General features: G+C 34.1%; 1 protein-coding gene and 1 long non-coding RNA gene across 4 annotated transcripts in view; one reads left to right on the forward strand and one right to left on the reverse strand.

The window, feature by feature from the left end:
* Positions 1-8,888, reverse strand: part of LOC107651316 (uncharacterized) — a 32,899-nt gene extending 24,011 nt beyond the window's left edge. The window contains exon 1 of the long non-coding RNA XR_001627941.2: positions 8,770-8,888. This is a non-coding gene — a long non-coding RNA (uncharacterized LOC107651316). The remainder of the gene's footprint in view (positions 1-8,769) is intronic.
* The window catches only part of PLD5 (phospholipase D family member 5), a 456,336-nt gene that overhangs the window by 185,963 nt on the left and 255,669 nt on the right, over positions 1-14,704 (forward strand). The gene's annotated exons all lie outside the window — the stretch shown is intronic.

Below are 14,704 nucleotides of genomic sequence, written 5' to 3' on the forward strand. Positions count from 1 at the left end.
TAAAATGATAAAATGATGTAATTGGACTAGGTAATCTCTAAGATCCTTCCAGCTCTAAAACTGATCTGCTATGAAGGACCTTAATTTTTTCATTTACAAATTAAGGGCATTAGACTTCAAGATCTCCCTTATAACTCTAAGGTTATATAAGTCTAAAATTTTCTGCCTAGAATGGTGTCAGGAATCTGGTAATATTATATAACTAGAAAAATCAGAATTGAAGTATAAATCTGTATAGGTCTGTCAAGGATGAAATTTCAGTAAAATGGCATACTAGTGTTAGTGGGGTTTTTTCCCCATACTCTGAGACCCAAGGGATGCTATAAATTATGGCCTGTGTTCTTCCATCATCCCCTCCACCCCAAAAAAGGTGAACAAGAAGGAATTCATGTTATCAATTTTTCAGCTGATGTTCTAGTCTCCTCACTAGCCCTTTTCCTCTTTAATTGACAAGTAAATTATTCAGAGAATTGGAATCCTATCTTGAGTTGTTTGAAATGTCTTGAATCACAAGGCTTGGGCTTCATTTCATAAATCCTTCATTACTAACCAAAGTTCAAAGCTGTTACTGTTTCATCTGAGAAAATTATTTTTTAAAGTTTTGTGGCATTTCATATTAATATTAAAAGTAAAATGATACCAGGCCCTGATTTTCCTTAATGTTTTAAAACTAGAAAAAATAGAATAATTTTCTTAGAAGGAGGCCTGAGTATGGGGGGAAAACATCTTGACATAATAGTATCTCTAATCATCATTATCAAATGAGTTGAAATTATAATGGTTTATATCTTACATCCCTAATCAGAACTCCCTACTGCTTCAAAACACTAAAAACACGTTTGTATAAAATTGAAGAGGTTATATAAAGCTATTATTCTCTAGAGATCAGCTATATTGTTGGAAACTCTGATACCTGGAGCCCATTATCTAATCATCTTCTTTAAGATTTTAGACAGACGCCTCACTGCCTCCTAATAGAAGCAGAATTAAGTCCTAATTCCTTTAATATAAGCATTTGTTGCTTACTGAGAGCTTGACAATTTTATTAAAAACCACTCTTCTTAAAAGACCTACAGGATGTTGTTAATGTACAACCTGCAGACTAATTCCTCATGTATTTTTCTTTTAATTTTAAAAACTTTTTTCCCCTTCTCTAATCACCAGAAATTCAGGCTACTAGAATGTGAGATAGGTTTCTCTGAAGCATCCATGATTAATGCACTATTTTATTTCTAAACTACTCATCAAGAAAAAGGCCTGAATTTCCTGTCCACAGGCTGCTGGGGGCCAGGTGGTATTTGATGTCCAGCAAAGAAAATATTTGAGAATAAATGTTTAGCTTCCAACCCTGAGCAATGCAACAGCTGCTGCATATAAGCTGCTGAGTGAGCAGAATGGCTTTATGGGATGCTGGTAATGAGAACAGACATCACAACAGCAATGGAAAGTCAACAATCTGCAGTGGATCAGAGAGAAGTTTCTATGGCATTGGGAGTTATGCAATCCACCCACACTTTGTTTAATAAGTGATGATCCTGGACAGAGCAATTCGGAATTTTGGAACTCAGTGGAAGTTAAATTAAGGATATTGCAGCTTCATTGTAGAATAGTAATGTTTTGTTTGACTTAAGTGTCACAATTAGCCTCCCCCAATGTTGCACTTAACCAGCCAGCCAAAGGTTCCAAACAAAAGACACAAACATAATCACAAAATAGAATGATGAGGACAAAAGATTTTCTCTTCATTCTCACATAGCAGACATACCACCAATCGGACAGGGCACACGTGCAGAGGATATGTGTAACCAAGGGACACAGGTAGATGAGATATAATAGGAAATATGTGTGGCCAAGACACTTGTGTGGAAGGGAGAATGTTTTGGAAATGAGTGGCCAAGAAATAAACATGAAGGTGGCATATAGGATTCCAGGTGGCTAAGCACATATTTATGGAAAATATGGAAATATGGAAACTATATAACAAGGGAACATGTGGGATCAGCCTCTGATGCCGTAGGGCTGCTGCTCTTGGCTAGGTGTCACATCTCTGCTAGACAGCAAACTATGTTGGTACCTTACTTCTCTGTTGGGTGATGCATTGTCCCTGTTGGACAGCCAACCTGATTTCTGCTACCATCTCCTGGACTTTTAACTCTTTAGAGCCATCTGTTGTCTCTCTGCTTCCCAACTACAAAGGCAAGTATCTTAACTGTTTTTGTGTCCTGAATGCCCTGGTAGTCTGGTGAAGCCATTCTTAGAATAATGTTTTTAAATGCACAAAATAAAATATATAGGATTACAAAGGAAATAGAATATCAAATTACATTAAAATAGTTATCAAAATATTAAAAAACATTCTTGGCTCCTAAGTTAAAAAAAAAAACCTTTACTAAGGAATGCTGGCCAGAAAACCTCTCCCTGATAGGGGAAGACTGAGTGTTTTAATACATAACTTGCAGCAAATGAAGGCTAACCAGAGAAACTTCAAGTTAAGACTGTCAATCTCTGGCTGCCTATATTGGTGCTTGTTCAAAGTCTGTAATTCCAAACATTTGTATTATCATATATAAGAATCCATCAGGACCTGGATTCAAGCCCAGACTCATCTATATTAGTTTTGTGACCCTGGAGAAGTCTCTTTAACTTCTTGATCTTTTGAGAGCAAGCAAGAAACTGTCTGCAATAGCCCTAGTGCTGCTGAATCAAATTAAAACATCATTAGTAAACATTATACAAACTGAATAAAATAAACAAAATAAAAAATATAATGCTAATATGTGGTTTTCTAAGTTAATATGCAGCCAACAAAAGTCTATTTTTACTTGAGCTTTATATCACTGTTCAAGAGAACTCTCTAACACCATAAATTGCAGAGAAGTTATTGTCCTGTGTTATTAGGGAAAGTTTCCTCATCTATTTTTTTTTAAAGATTCCTCATCTTGAAGTGCCCTATACATATAAAATAACAGGTTCTGTCTCTGTCGATATCCTCCTAAGTTCAAGATCTCTGAGACCTTGACAAAATAGAAAAGGAAACATTTAACTGAAGTTATCAGGGCAGTATGTGTTAAGAAGTCATACATATATGTGGAAGCCCACCAAGATGAATGAATTCCTCAATCAAAAATGACACTAGGTACTTTGGTGTGATGATGCAGAAGTTTTTTTCTTTGGATTTCACTTTCCCCATTTCCAAAATAGGGAAAATAATATGCCTTTACAGGCTTTTTGTAAGGAAGGTATTGTGTAAATATTAAGACTTCATGGAAATTGAAACTCATTTTCAGTAACTAGATAGATAAGAACATATGATTCCTAGCTAGATTTAGAAGCTTTTTGAGGGCAAATGCTTCATTGTTGCATACTAAAGATACTTCTATAAGTTATATATATATATATATATATATATATGTATATGCACATATATGTTGTTAATTGACTAATTTATCTTGCAGAATCCTCAGAGCAAGATAGATCTAGCTTAAAATAAGCTTTAAAAACACAAAACTTTTATTTTTACTGTCAGGTTAAATTACAAGATTTAGTGAAAACAGGATCAGATCTGGCACCCAAAAACTGGGTTTGCAATGCATTTCTGCTGCTTAATGACTGTGTAAGTATGGAAAAAAATATAACATCTCTAAGCTTCGGTTTTCTCATTTCAAAAATGAGAGAGTTGGATTAGATGTTCTAAATTCTCCTACACATATAAATCCCATAATCCTATGCTTGCTTCCTATTCTTTCCATAAAGATGTTAATTAATTCTGAGAACTTTTTTCACATAATGAGATTATGAACTTGGTTCTCTACAAAAGAATGTCATTATTGAGGTGTCAAAATGATGTTGTCTTTGCATGAGCAAGAAACCTTTGATATTGGTGGCTTCATATGTGGGCAATTAGTGGTCTATTTTTGCTTGGTCACCCTTGAACTTCCTGTAGAAACTTTATCTTAAGCAAACTGCTCTTTTCTGGAAATTGGAACACTTAGAGGATGACAACTTAGATTTGGTGAGGAAGTTAAAATTCAGGTGCTATTCAGTAGCTCATGACAATTATGCTGCCTGCTGAAAATGTTCTCTCTTCGTGCTCTAAGGATGGCCTTTTGCCTCCTATTAAATCTGAAATGGGTAGCTGCTGCATAATGGGGTGGGGAGGATACAGAAGTTGGAGTTAAGGAGAGAAAAGAGCAAGTGACAGCATATATCTAAATTCATATGTTTCATTTTGTTATTGTAAAATGTTGAATCCAATAATCAATAATGATTAAACTAATGCGGAGGACCTACTAAATGTAAGGCAATTAGGAAGTATTTATTTCCAACACTATTCTGCTGAAGCCAAAAAAGGAAAGTTCTAGTGATAGTTTTTATTTCCCCTTCTTTTTTCACTTTGGTTTTTTTTTAACTGTTTTCCAATGGCATCTTCAGCTTTATCTCAAACATTTAGGCAATTAATTCTTTATTCCATCTATGGTGTTTTATGCTCGAGATTTTTCTGGAGAAAGTTTGGAACTACATTAATGTTATTGTTTGAGGGGTAGAAGTTGGTTCATTTAGTTATGAGTATTCTCTAATATGAACTACAGTGGAGATATGACAAACCTGAACAAGAGTCTAGATACCAATTTTCTACTCTGTTAATCAAATTACTCTCTAGCTAGGAGATGAGCAGTCATTTCATCTGTGACTCTGCCGTACCTGCTATGCCCCATCAAGTTTTTTTGGGGGGGGACAGTAATAGTTAGCTTCATCATCATAATGGTTATTAGCACAAAATACTTGATAGAGAGTAGACATGCTGAAAATAACAATTTAATTACTTAGTCTTTAAAAAGCTCTTATAATTTGATAGGGAGACTATCCAGGAAAGAAGCCAAAAAGAATCTTTAGAAAAATTTCAGAAACATATAGGAGAATCAACAGCAATAGAACAGGAGAAAACATACCACTCAAAGAAAAGGTGTGTAACTCTTCTCAGGAAAGTTGACTACAGAAGTTCGGGGGAGGGGGGGAGCTGGGTGGCACAGTGGATCAAGAGTCAGGCCCAGAGATGGGAAGTCCTGGGTTCAAATCTGGCCTCAGACACTTCCCAGCTGTGTGACCCTGGGCAAGTCACTTGACCCCAATTACCTAGTCCTTACCACTCTTCTTCTGCTTTAGAACCAATATACAGTATTGATTCTAAGACAGAAGGTAAGGGTTTAAAAAAAAAAAGTTCAGAGGAGGAAGTATCTCATACTCCATACAATCTTAGGATAGATTCATAGATATTACTAGGTAACAAATATCATTTTATCATCATGAAGGGGTGATAATGCAATTATTTTAATAAAAATTTTTCAGATCATTGTTACCTTTGGAAAGAGGCAGGAGTTACTACACAAGCCCCAAATCTGATACTTATTAACTATCACTACTTACTACAAATTCACTTTAACATCCAGGCTTCAGCTCATTATCACAAAAATTAATTAATTGGAATAGATAATCTCTAAATTGTTTTCCATTCCTACTCTGTGATCCTATAAATGAGAATGGCTAAGTTCTAGTCTCAGCTCTACCATTTATTATATATTTGAGGGGGAGGGCAAACAGTCTATCTCAGCCTCAATTTTCACATTTGTAACATGGAGATGATAAGACTCACTACATGACAGAGTAAGAAAATTCTTTGTAAATCCTAAAGTTGTCTATAAAGTTAAATATTTATTACTGCACCTAACCCTGTGTTCTAGGCAATGGAGTAAAAAAAAAGAAAAAAAGAAATGAGACATAATCTCTTGCTCTCAAGGAGCTGACCATCCAATGAAGGGAATTAAATATGAACATAAATGACTATTTAAAAAGAGTGTGAAAAGTGCAGAGAAGAACTCTAAGTAAAGAGTTTGAAGAAATTTGAAGAGAGATCACTTTAAATTCATGAAATAAAAGAGGGCTTCATGAAGGAACTAGCAACTAAGCTGACCCTTGAAGATATGGAAGAATTTCAACTAGTATAATTGAGGGGAATCTATTCCAGACATGTAGGATGGTTTGAGCAAAGGAATACACATAGCCCATGACTTTCCTGAGCATACTGAGAAAACTCAGCTAATGAGGTGTATTGCTTTCCTAGAGTCTGTTTGAAGAATGATAAAGAGCCTACCAGGATCTGATAAACTCATTGACCTCTGTTTACCTTGTAAATTCATGTGAGGTTGAATGATTGTTTCTTCCAAACAATGGAAAGGGATGAAAAGATTCACTTTATAAAGACTCACTATCAAAAACTTCTGGAAAATTTGGAAAGCAATAGGGCAGTAATTTTAGACCAACACTTCACACAATAGATACCTAACAGTTAAAAAAAGAGAAGAGGAACAAGGAATTTCCTTTCCCATCTTTGAAAAGTTCACGATGAAAAATAGGATAGGGAGAATAACAGAAGAAACAATAGACAAACTGATCATAAAATGAAAGTTTTAGCATAATCAAAATGAATACATTCAGAAATTAGAAGGGAAAAAACTGGGGAAAAAATCTTGGGGTCATTTCCCTGAGAAAGGTCTCATTTCTAAGATATATAAGCATTTAATTTAAATGTATAAAAATAACTGGTAACTTATTGGTAAATAGGTATTAGTAAATGATTAAAGATATGAGGAAGCATCAAGCAACTCTGAGGTTTTTACCTCCTACCTATCAGACTGGCAAAGTCAATTTTTTTAAAAGGAAAAAGAAAAATGTTGGAGGGGCTGTGGGAAAACAAGCACTGTTGGTGGAGCTGTGAAATGGTCCAGAAAATCTATAAACCAATTTGGAACTACACTCCAATTTTCCTAAGCTGTGTAAACACATGGAAAAGACCCCACACGTACAAAACATATTTATAGCAGCTCTTTTTGTGGTGGAAAAAAACATTGGAAACTAAAGAGTATGTTTCAACTGGGAATAGATGAATAAATTATGGTATATGAGCATAATAGGATATTATTGTGCCATAAGAAATGACTAAAGAGATGTTTTTTAAAAAAACTTGTGAATACTTGTATGAATTAATTCAAAGCAAAGTGAGCAGAATTGGAACAATTTATACTATGACAACATTGTAAAGATAAATGCCCAAGCTGCTTTAGAATGAATAATAGTCATAATAAACACACATATACATGTGATAATCAAATTTGTACCCTAGACTTCAGAGAATAAACTTACAAAATTGCAAGGAAAAGAATGAATGAAATCCAATCATACTTAGAAGAAGTCTACTCAAGAGGAATGGTAGTTTCTAAATCTAAAATTCTTACAGACACTAATTATTCCAGTGAGGAAAAAAGGAGGAGGTATCTAAAGAAGATGATTTGGCTATACAGGATGATGAAATAAAGCTTTTTAAACACACAGACAGTGAAAGAATATGCACATAATCAAGGATGGCAAAGATTTTTACCAAAAGAGCAGCAGAGCCCTGCAAGAAAAATATCAAGAAGGATAAAGCCCATATTGTACTGAAGTTTGCAGAAATGTCAGAACAAAAAGGGCATTTTAAGCTATATTTGGAACAATAAGCAAGAAGGGCTAGGACAATTGCTTGGGAAAGAAGGCATAATATTAACTGATGATGGAAGTAAGACTGGGAATGAACCCAAGGAAAGAGAAAAGATTGTGAGAACTCTTAGCTGTTATGAGGTCAGAGACTAATGACACACAAAATATCATGATGTTTTTGTAGAACCTCCAAAAGGAAAACTTTGAGAATTTATCAATAATTTAAAAAATATCAAAAGATCATATACATGTAAACAATCTAAATTATTTAAAAGAGAGAATAAATAGATTGCAGAAATTATAAAACAAAGACTATGACATCAATCTATGACAAAATTTTACAACAAATTGAACAGATACTTTTATAACACTTAAAAATGATTTAGGATCTGAGTAGGTTCATTTAAGAGTAAGTAATACTGAAGGAACTTTTTTCGAATACGATTACTAAATTCATTATATCAGAGGAACTATATAGATATTTGAATTTGAGCAGGGGATTTAACAAAGTCTACCATTATCAGTAAAGTCTATCAGTATCAATGTGAATAAAATTTAAATACTTTTTTGCTGATGTGAATATTTGTATGTAAAGAATGCTTACTATATATTTTCCTGGGTAAGAGTTTCTAATGGCATGATACTTGGTACTCTCCAACTCAACAGCTTTATGAGCAATTCATATGTCTAATTATGTGTAGGTAGCTCTGCATCCTCACAGGATATATCAGCAGAAAATACGTTATTTTCTGGTCCTGCCATAATATATAATCTAGAACAATTAAATATGATGTACAGTTGAAGTAATTTGCCATAAGTTTTCATTTTCCCCATTCCTCTTCATTTCCCATTCTCTTGATTACATTTCTCACTATTTTCTGTTTTACTCCAGTCTGTGGTAAAGAAGTGACCCTTTCTCCTTACAACAAGATCAACTCCCATATGTACACTGGATCATACCCCCTCCCATCTTCTTCAGTTGATTGCCCCAACAAAATATCTGCTCTCTCTAATCTTCAAATATATCCTATCTACTAGTTCCTTCCTTTCAACCTAAATACACAGTCAGTCAATGAACATTTATTAAATGCCTCCCTGGTACCAGGCACTGAACTAAGTCTCCTAATCTCAAGTTCTGCATTATCAGCTGCCTGTTTAATATTTCTGGTTAGCTGTTCTAAATCATTTCAAGTTTAATATTGCAAAACAGGACTCAGTACTCTCCTCCTCCAAACTTACCCTTTTATGTAAAATTGACACATTTGGCTTTTGATGTTGATATTATTCTTAACTGCTTACTCTTACCAGACGTATGCAACTCAATGCCACTTCTTGGAATTCCCAAACATCTCTCCCATAGATACCTGTTTCTCTATTTATGAAGTCACTATCCTGGTCTAGAACCTCATTACCTCTCACCTGGACTAATGTAATAGTTTTTTTATATGTTGTCTCTGTATAAATACTCTGACCTTTCTAAAATATCCTTCACACAGCTGTCAAAGTTATTTTCCTGAAGCTCACCTATCCTCCTACTTCCACCACTCAATCAACTCTAGTAGCTCCCTATTATCTTTAGGATAAAATATAGATACTTTTGTTTCCCATCTAAAGTTCTTTGCAATATTCATTTTCCTTCCTTCCAACTCTACTTAACCATTGTTACCCGATTAAGTATTCTACCATACATCATACTAACTACTGTCTGTCCTCCCACACAAATTCTGCCATCTCTTGTCTCTGGACCATTGGTCATCTCTATGACCATTCTTTATGATGTCTCAAGTTCTCTTTTTCTCCTTTTACATCTTGGAATCTTTGATTTTCTTCAAGATTCATGTCAAGTGCCATTTCTTCAAGAAGTATTTTCCCTTCTTGCCCCACCTTCCTTCTGCTGCTCATGTCTTTCCTTCCAGTAAATTCCCATAGTTTAAAAATCAGTATTTGTCATCAATCTTCCTAGACTTTCTATATGAAGGCAAATTGGAGAGAACAAATCCAACTAGAGAATTAATAGTTGTAACCACACCTACCTGAGCACCTGTTATCACATTCTCACTAGATTTACCTCCTTCTCACTTTATTTTAACAAATGCTTAGGTCTAGCTCCTCAACATGCACTCAAAACCAACTACATCTGAAGCAGATGTGGGAATCTCTTCTCATATGTATAAGCTCAGTGGAATGTACAATTTTTTCATCCAATCCCTTTACACTCATTATATATCTGATTTTCTCCAAGCACTTTGAGGAAGAAATTTTTATAAGACATTTCATTCAAAGTAACTTGAAAATGCACACAATATAAATGCAATGGCAAAATACTCTTTATAGGAATAAAACATTTAAATAAGTGCAGAAAATTCAGTGTTCATGATTGTACTGTGTCAATATAAGAAAAATAACAATACTACCTAAATTAATTTATAGATATAATGTTACAGCAGTCAGATTTCCAAGGAGTTATTAAATTAATTTTTTTAATTAGAGGGACAGAAAATCTTGAATCTCAAAGGAAATGAGAAAAACTTATGAACATGACATAATATTAATGTACTACAATTTATATTGTCAGCAGTTATCATAACTAATATCATTTTAAAATAGAAAAAATGATTGGTGGAACAGCCTGCATATTTAAGAAATAGAAGCAAAGAAATAAATTAATGTTTGATTAACCTACAAACAAAAGGTACTAAAGGAAGGTTCTTTTTTTGATGGGAACTGCAATGGAAACAGAAAAATATTTTGACAGAAACTAATTTTGGATCAGCAACTCATAACATATGACAGGATCTACTTTTTTAAAAATATTATTTTATATATAAAAATTCATTTTGTAAAAATCAAATTTAGAGAAAAACTATAAGACATTCATTTCACAAGTATGGGTATGGGGATGTTTCTTAACCAAGCATGGGATATATAAGAGATTATAAACAGCAAAATAGGCAAGTTTGATTACATAAAAAGCTTTCTCAGAAACAGAATCAATTAAGGTAGATTAAGAAGAGAAACTCTTAAGAGGGAAATTATGAACATAAAATATCACAGATACAAGTAAATGACACATAAGAAGTTGAGACACATGTATAGCACTGAATGCCATTACCTAGTATATGGATTGCCAAACAATATGAATAGTTTTCAAAAGAAAAAAATGCAAAATTTTATATTGCCATTTGAAAATATCCTCCAATTTACTCAGAGTAAGAGAAATAACAACTCTTGAGATTTTTACCTTGCAGCATACAAACTGGCAAAGGGTTTATTTAGCAAGGAGAGATAGCAAGAAGACAGGCACATTAATACATTGTTGGTGGAACTCTGAATTGGTTTGCCATTCTGGATTTCCATTCAGAACAATTGTACAAGAAAGGCAATTAAAACTTCTTACTTAGTGATATGATTACTGGTCATATTCCCCAAGGAAGTTAAAAAAACTGAAGGAAAAACCCAAAATAAACCAGAATAATGATGGCAACAGTTGTTTTAGCAAAGATCTATGAATAGGTGCCCATTAATTCAGTAATAGGTTTAGAAACTGTGGTGTATGAATAAAATAGAATATAATTGTGGGATAAAAACTTGAATATGAGGAATTCAGAAAAGGGAAGGTTTTAATGGAATATTATAAAGGAAAATAAGCAAAAAGGTAATTAATAAAATAACTAAAACAATATAAATAAAAAGGTCCCTGAAAAAAAAAACTGAACTCTGAGTAGCTTGGGAAAGATACTAATATTGGTATATAGATCTCTTTTCATCTCATCTCTCCAGAGTGGGGAGACCACTAGGTTAGAAGATTGTATACATTGCCAAGTATGGTCTTTGTGTCAAGTTTTTTGACATAATTTTTTAAAATTTCTTCTCTTAGTTTTCTTACCTCTAAAATGGAGATAAGATTAGCACCCACTATGAAGGATGTTTGTGATAATCAAATAATAACTAAGGAAGGAAGCAAACATTTACTAAGTGACTATTATATGCCAGATGTTGTGCTAAGTACTTTACAAATATTCTAATTTGATTCTTATACAACTTTGGAATTATTCCTACCTTACTGTTTAAATAAAGGCAGATATAAGTGACTTGTCCAGGATCTGGGGCCAGATTAGAACTCAGGTCATCCTGACTTCATTGTGTTGTCTTATTATACCAACCAGCTGCTTCTGTGGGATAGCATATGTAAAGTACTTTGGAAATATTAAAATCCTACATTACTGTTAGGTATTATTACAAGAAAGTGCTTATTTTGGAATAGGAAGAAAAGAGTGTTTTCTCCCAGAAATGTTTAGTTATAAAAACAAAAAGTATCCATAAAATATATTTTAAAGGAAATAGCTTCATAAAATAGTTCATTCTGGATTATGAAAGCAGTGTTATTTTATGTTGAATAGGCTTAAGGGACAACTTCCTAAAATTTTTTAATTATAAGAGGGAGAAGAAGAACCATGTACAAAGAGGACCCTGGAACAGACTTGAAAAATACTATAATTGGTTTAATAGTAGTAGAACTTATCCAGATTAGTATGGTGTCTATCCTTCAAAGTATTCACCTTACGAAGATATATACTTCATGCCAATAATGATACCCATGACTTAGAACCCTTTGGAATTCCTTTTTGGAATTTGTTTGAAAACCTGTGGCATATTCTTTCAAGTATTTTTAATAGTGGTAAATGCTTTGAAGGAAAATTTTATTTGGGGGATATTCACAAATCCTGCTTATAGTCAAATCCAGTAAGTCAAGTGAATGAAACTGGACAATATTGTTTCACATCAAAAACAAAACCTGATTATAAAGCAATGAGACTGTTTTTCTTGAATACACTATGAATTAAGTGGTTCTGAAGATAGTCTCAACAGTTCTCAAAGGTTTTCAAACAATTTCACCCCCAAAATGATGACTTTGAAGGGGGCAAAATTCTGTTGGTCCTGAGGCCTCAGAAGTTTCAAAACTTAATTTCAATGAATTTTAGTCATGGCATATAAGTGGAATATATGATGAGATGAGAATTTTAAGTAATGTGTTCCCCTGTGGCAAAGAGTTTTGAAACCATTGAACTAGATATTTTTGTCTGATTATTTATTTAATCTTATGCATGTCTGGAGGACTTAGAGTAGGACTTTCTAGGAGGGATGCAATATTCTTCAGATCTCCCTGCTTATTAGAACAGTTATTGTGAATACATATGAATACAGCTTTTGCAGTTTAATTCTTTTATTTTACCTTTTTAACTGATTTACTTTTTAAAACTGATATAGGGTTTAATTCCTTTGTGTTCAGTGTACAAATGTATGCTATAAGCCAAGAAGGCTGCCACCTTTCTCATGGGACCATAGCATTCCTTCTGACCTTTATATTGAAGCCATCTTCCTTTTCCCTTACCTAATTTGACTCTTCATAAACTCATTGCCTTGGACTTTGAGCCCAGAATCATGATTTGCTTTTAATGGCATCTCATTTGCCTAATGGTTGTAGAGATCTCTGCCTTTACAGTAGTGTTTACTAAAAATACCTATGTTGTGAGACTCAAACGGTAAAATTAAAATCAGTCATGTTTCCAGAAAGCTGTGTCTAAGTTTTATTTTCCATTTTATGCATCTGGTGGAGATAAGGATTTTAATGCTTGACTGCAAAAATCACTCTCTATGGGAATGAACATGCTTTCTTTGTTGGAGATGTAATGGTTTCTCAGCTCTCTGCATAGAGTCCAATAAATTCTTTAAGTTATTTTTCCCCCATTTGAGTCATCAAACACTTTTCATTTTCCTCCCAGGCTACTATATGGTCTACTGACTCTCTGGGAGACCCCTGAGCCTCACAGCAAAGCCCATTTGAACATTCTAGTTTTAGTGAAAGAAGGCGTCCTGTAAAAATGTAAATTTTGCCTGCCTGACAATCAGGCATTTAGGAAATATTTGATGTATTCTGCTTCTAAGCAACGTTTGGGAGGACTTAAAGGCTTGAATGCAGATTCTTGAGTGGGGAAAGAGCAATTGACATGTCCAGAAGAAATTAAAAAAAATTCTTTAGATGGAACATAATAAGAGGCAGCCAAGCTTAATTCTCTCCAGGAGCTAAGGAATTCCCTACATTAGGTGCTAAGCCTGTAAATTTTTTCAGACATTAAGGTTCACTTCTGTGTATTTCTGTAATAAGGAAAAACTGTAGCACTGAGGATTGATTTTGTTTTAAAGGCCTTTGCCACTGGTTTGTGTGCCTTTGGAATGACAGGTCCTTCTCTTAACTCTAAATTGCCTGTCCATAAAATGAAGATGGTTTTAATCCAATTAATTTTCCTTTAGGGAGAAGGTAGATCTCAAAAGCACAAAACATAGTGATTTAGATTCAGCTCTACACACATCTCTCTCATTATAGTGTAAATTCCTTGAAGGCAGGGACTACCTTTTGCCTCTTCTTGTGTCCCCAACACTTAGCATAATTACTGTGTACATGTTTTGGTCACTAATCATTCAGTTGTGTCTGGCTCTTTGGGAGCTTCTTGGCAAATAGATTGAAGTAGTTTGCCATTTCCTTTGCCAGTGAATTCAGGCAAACAGAGGTTGAATGACTTACCCAGGATCACATGGCTAGTAAGTGTCTGAATCTGGATTTGAATTTAGGTCTTCCTGCCTCCAGGACCAGTGCTCTATCCACTGAGCCATCTAGCTGCTTAGTACATGGTAGGTACTTAAATATTTTGTTCCAAGTCACAGACTGATTTTGTTTCTTGAGATCTGGATTTTATAAGTATAAAATATTAAAAGACTGTTCTAATTCTCTCACTTGTGTTTCCCTAATATGGATATATTCAATGAAAAAAGATCCATAAGATCACAGACAGAGTAGACCTAGAGATCATCAATTTCAAACCCCTCCTTTTATAAATGAAAGAATTAAAGAACAGTTGGGTTAAGTGACTTGCCCAGTGTATTCAGTCATTTCAATCCACTCTTTGTGCACTCATCATTTTCTTGGCAAAAATGCTAGAGTGGTTTGCCATTTCTTTCCATGACTCATTTTACGGAGGAGAGAGGAAACTGTTGTGAACAAGGTAAAGTGACTTGTCCAAGGGTCACACAACTAATAAGCTTCTGAGAATAAATTTGAACTCAGAAATATGAATCTTCCTGACTCCAGGTCTTGCACTCTATATATACTGTGCCA

This window comes from Monodelphis domestica, chromosome 2 (genome assembly GCF_027887165.1).
Source record: "Monodelphis domestica isolate mMonDom1 chromosome 2, mMonDom1.pri, whole genome shotgun sequence".
Taxonomy (NCBI): domain Eukaryota; kingdom Metazoa; phylum Chordata; class Mammalia; order Didelphimorphia; family Didelphidae; genus Monodelphis; species Monodelphis domestica.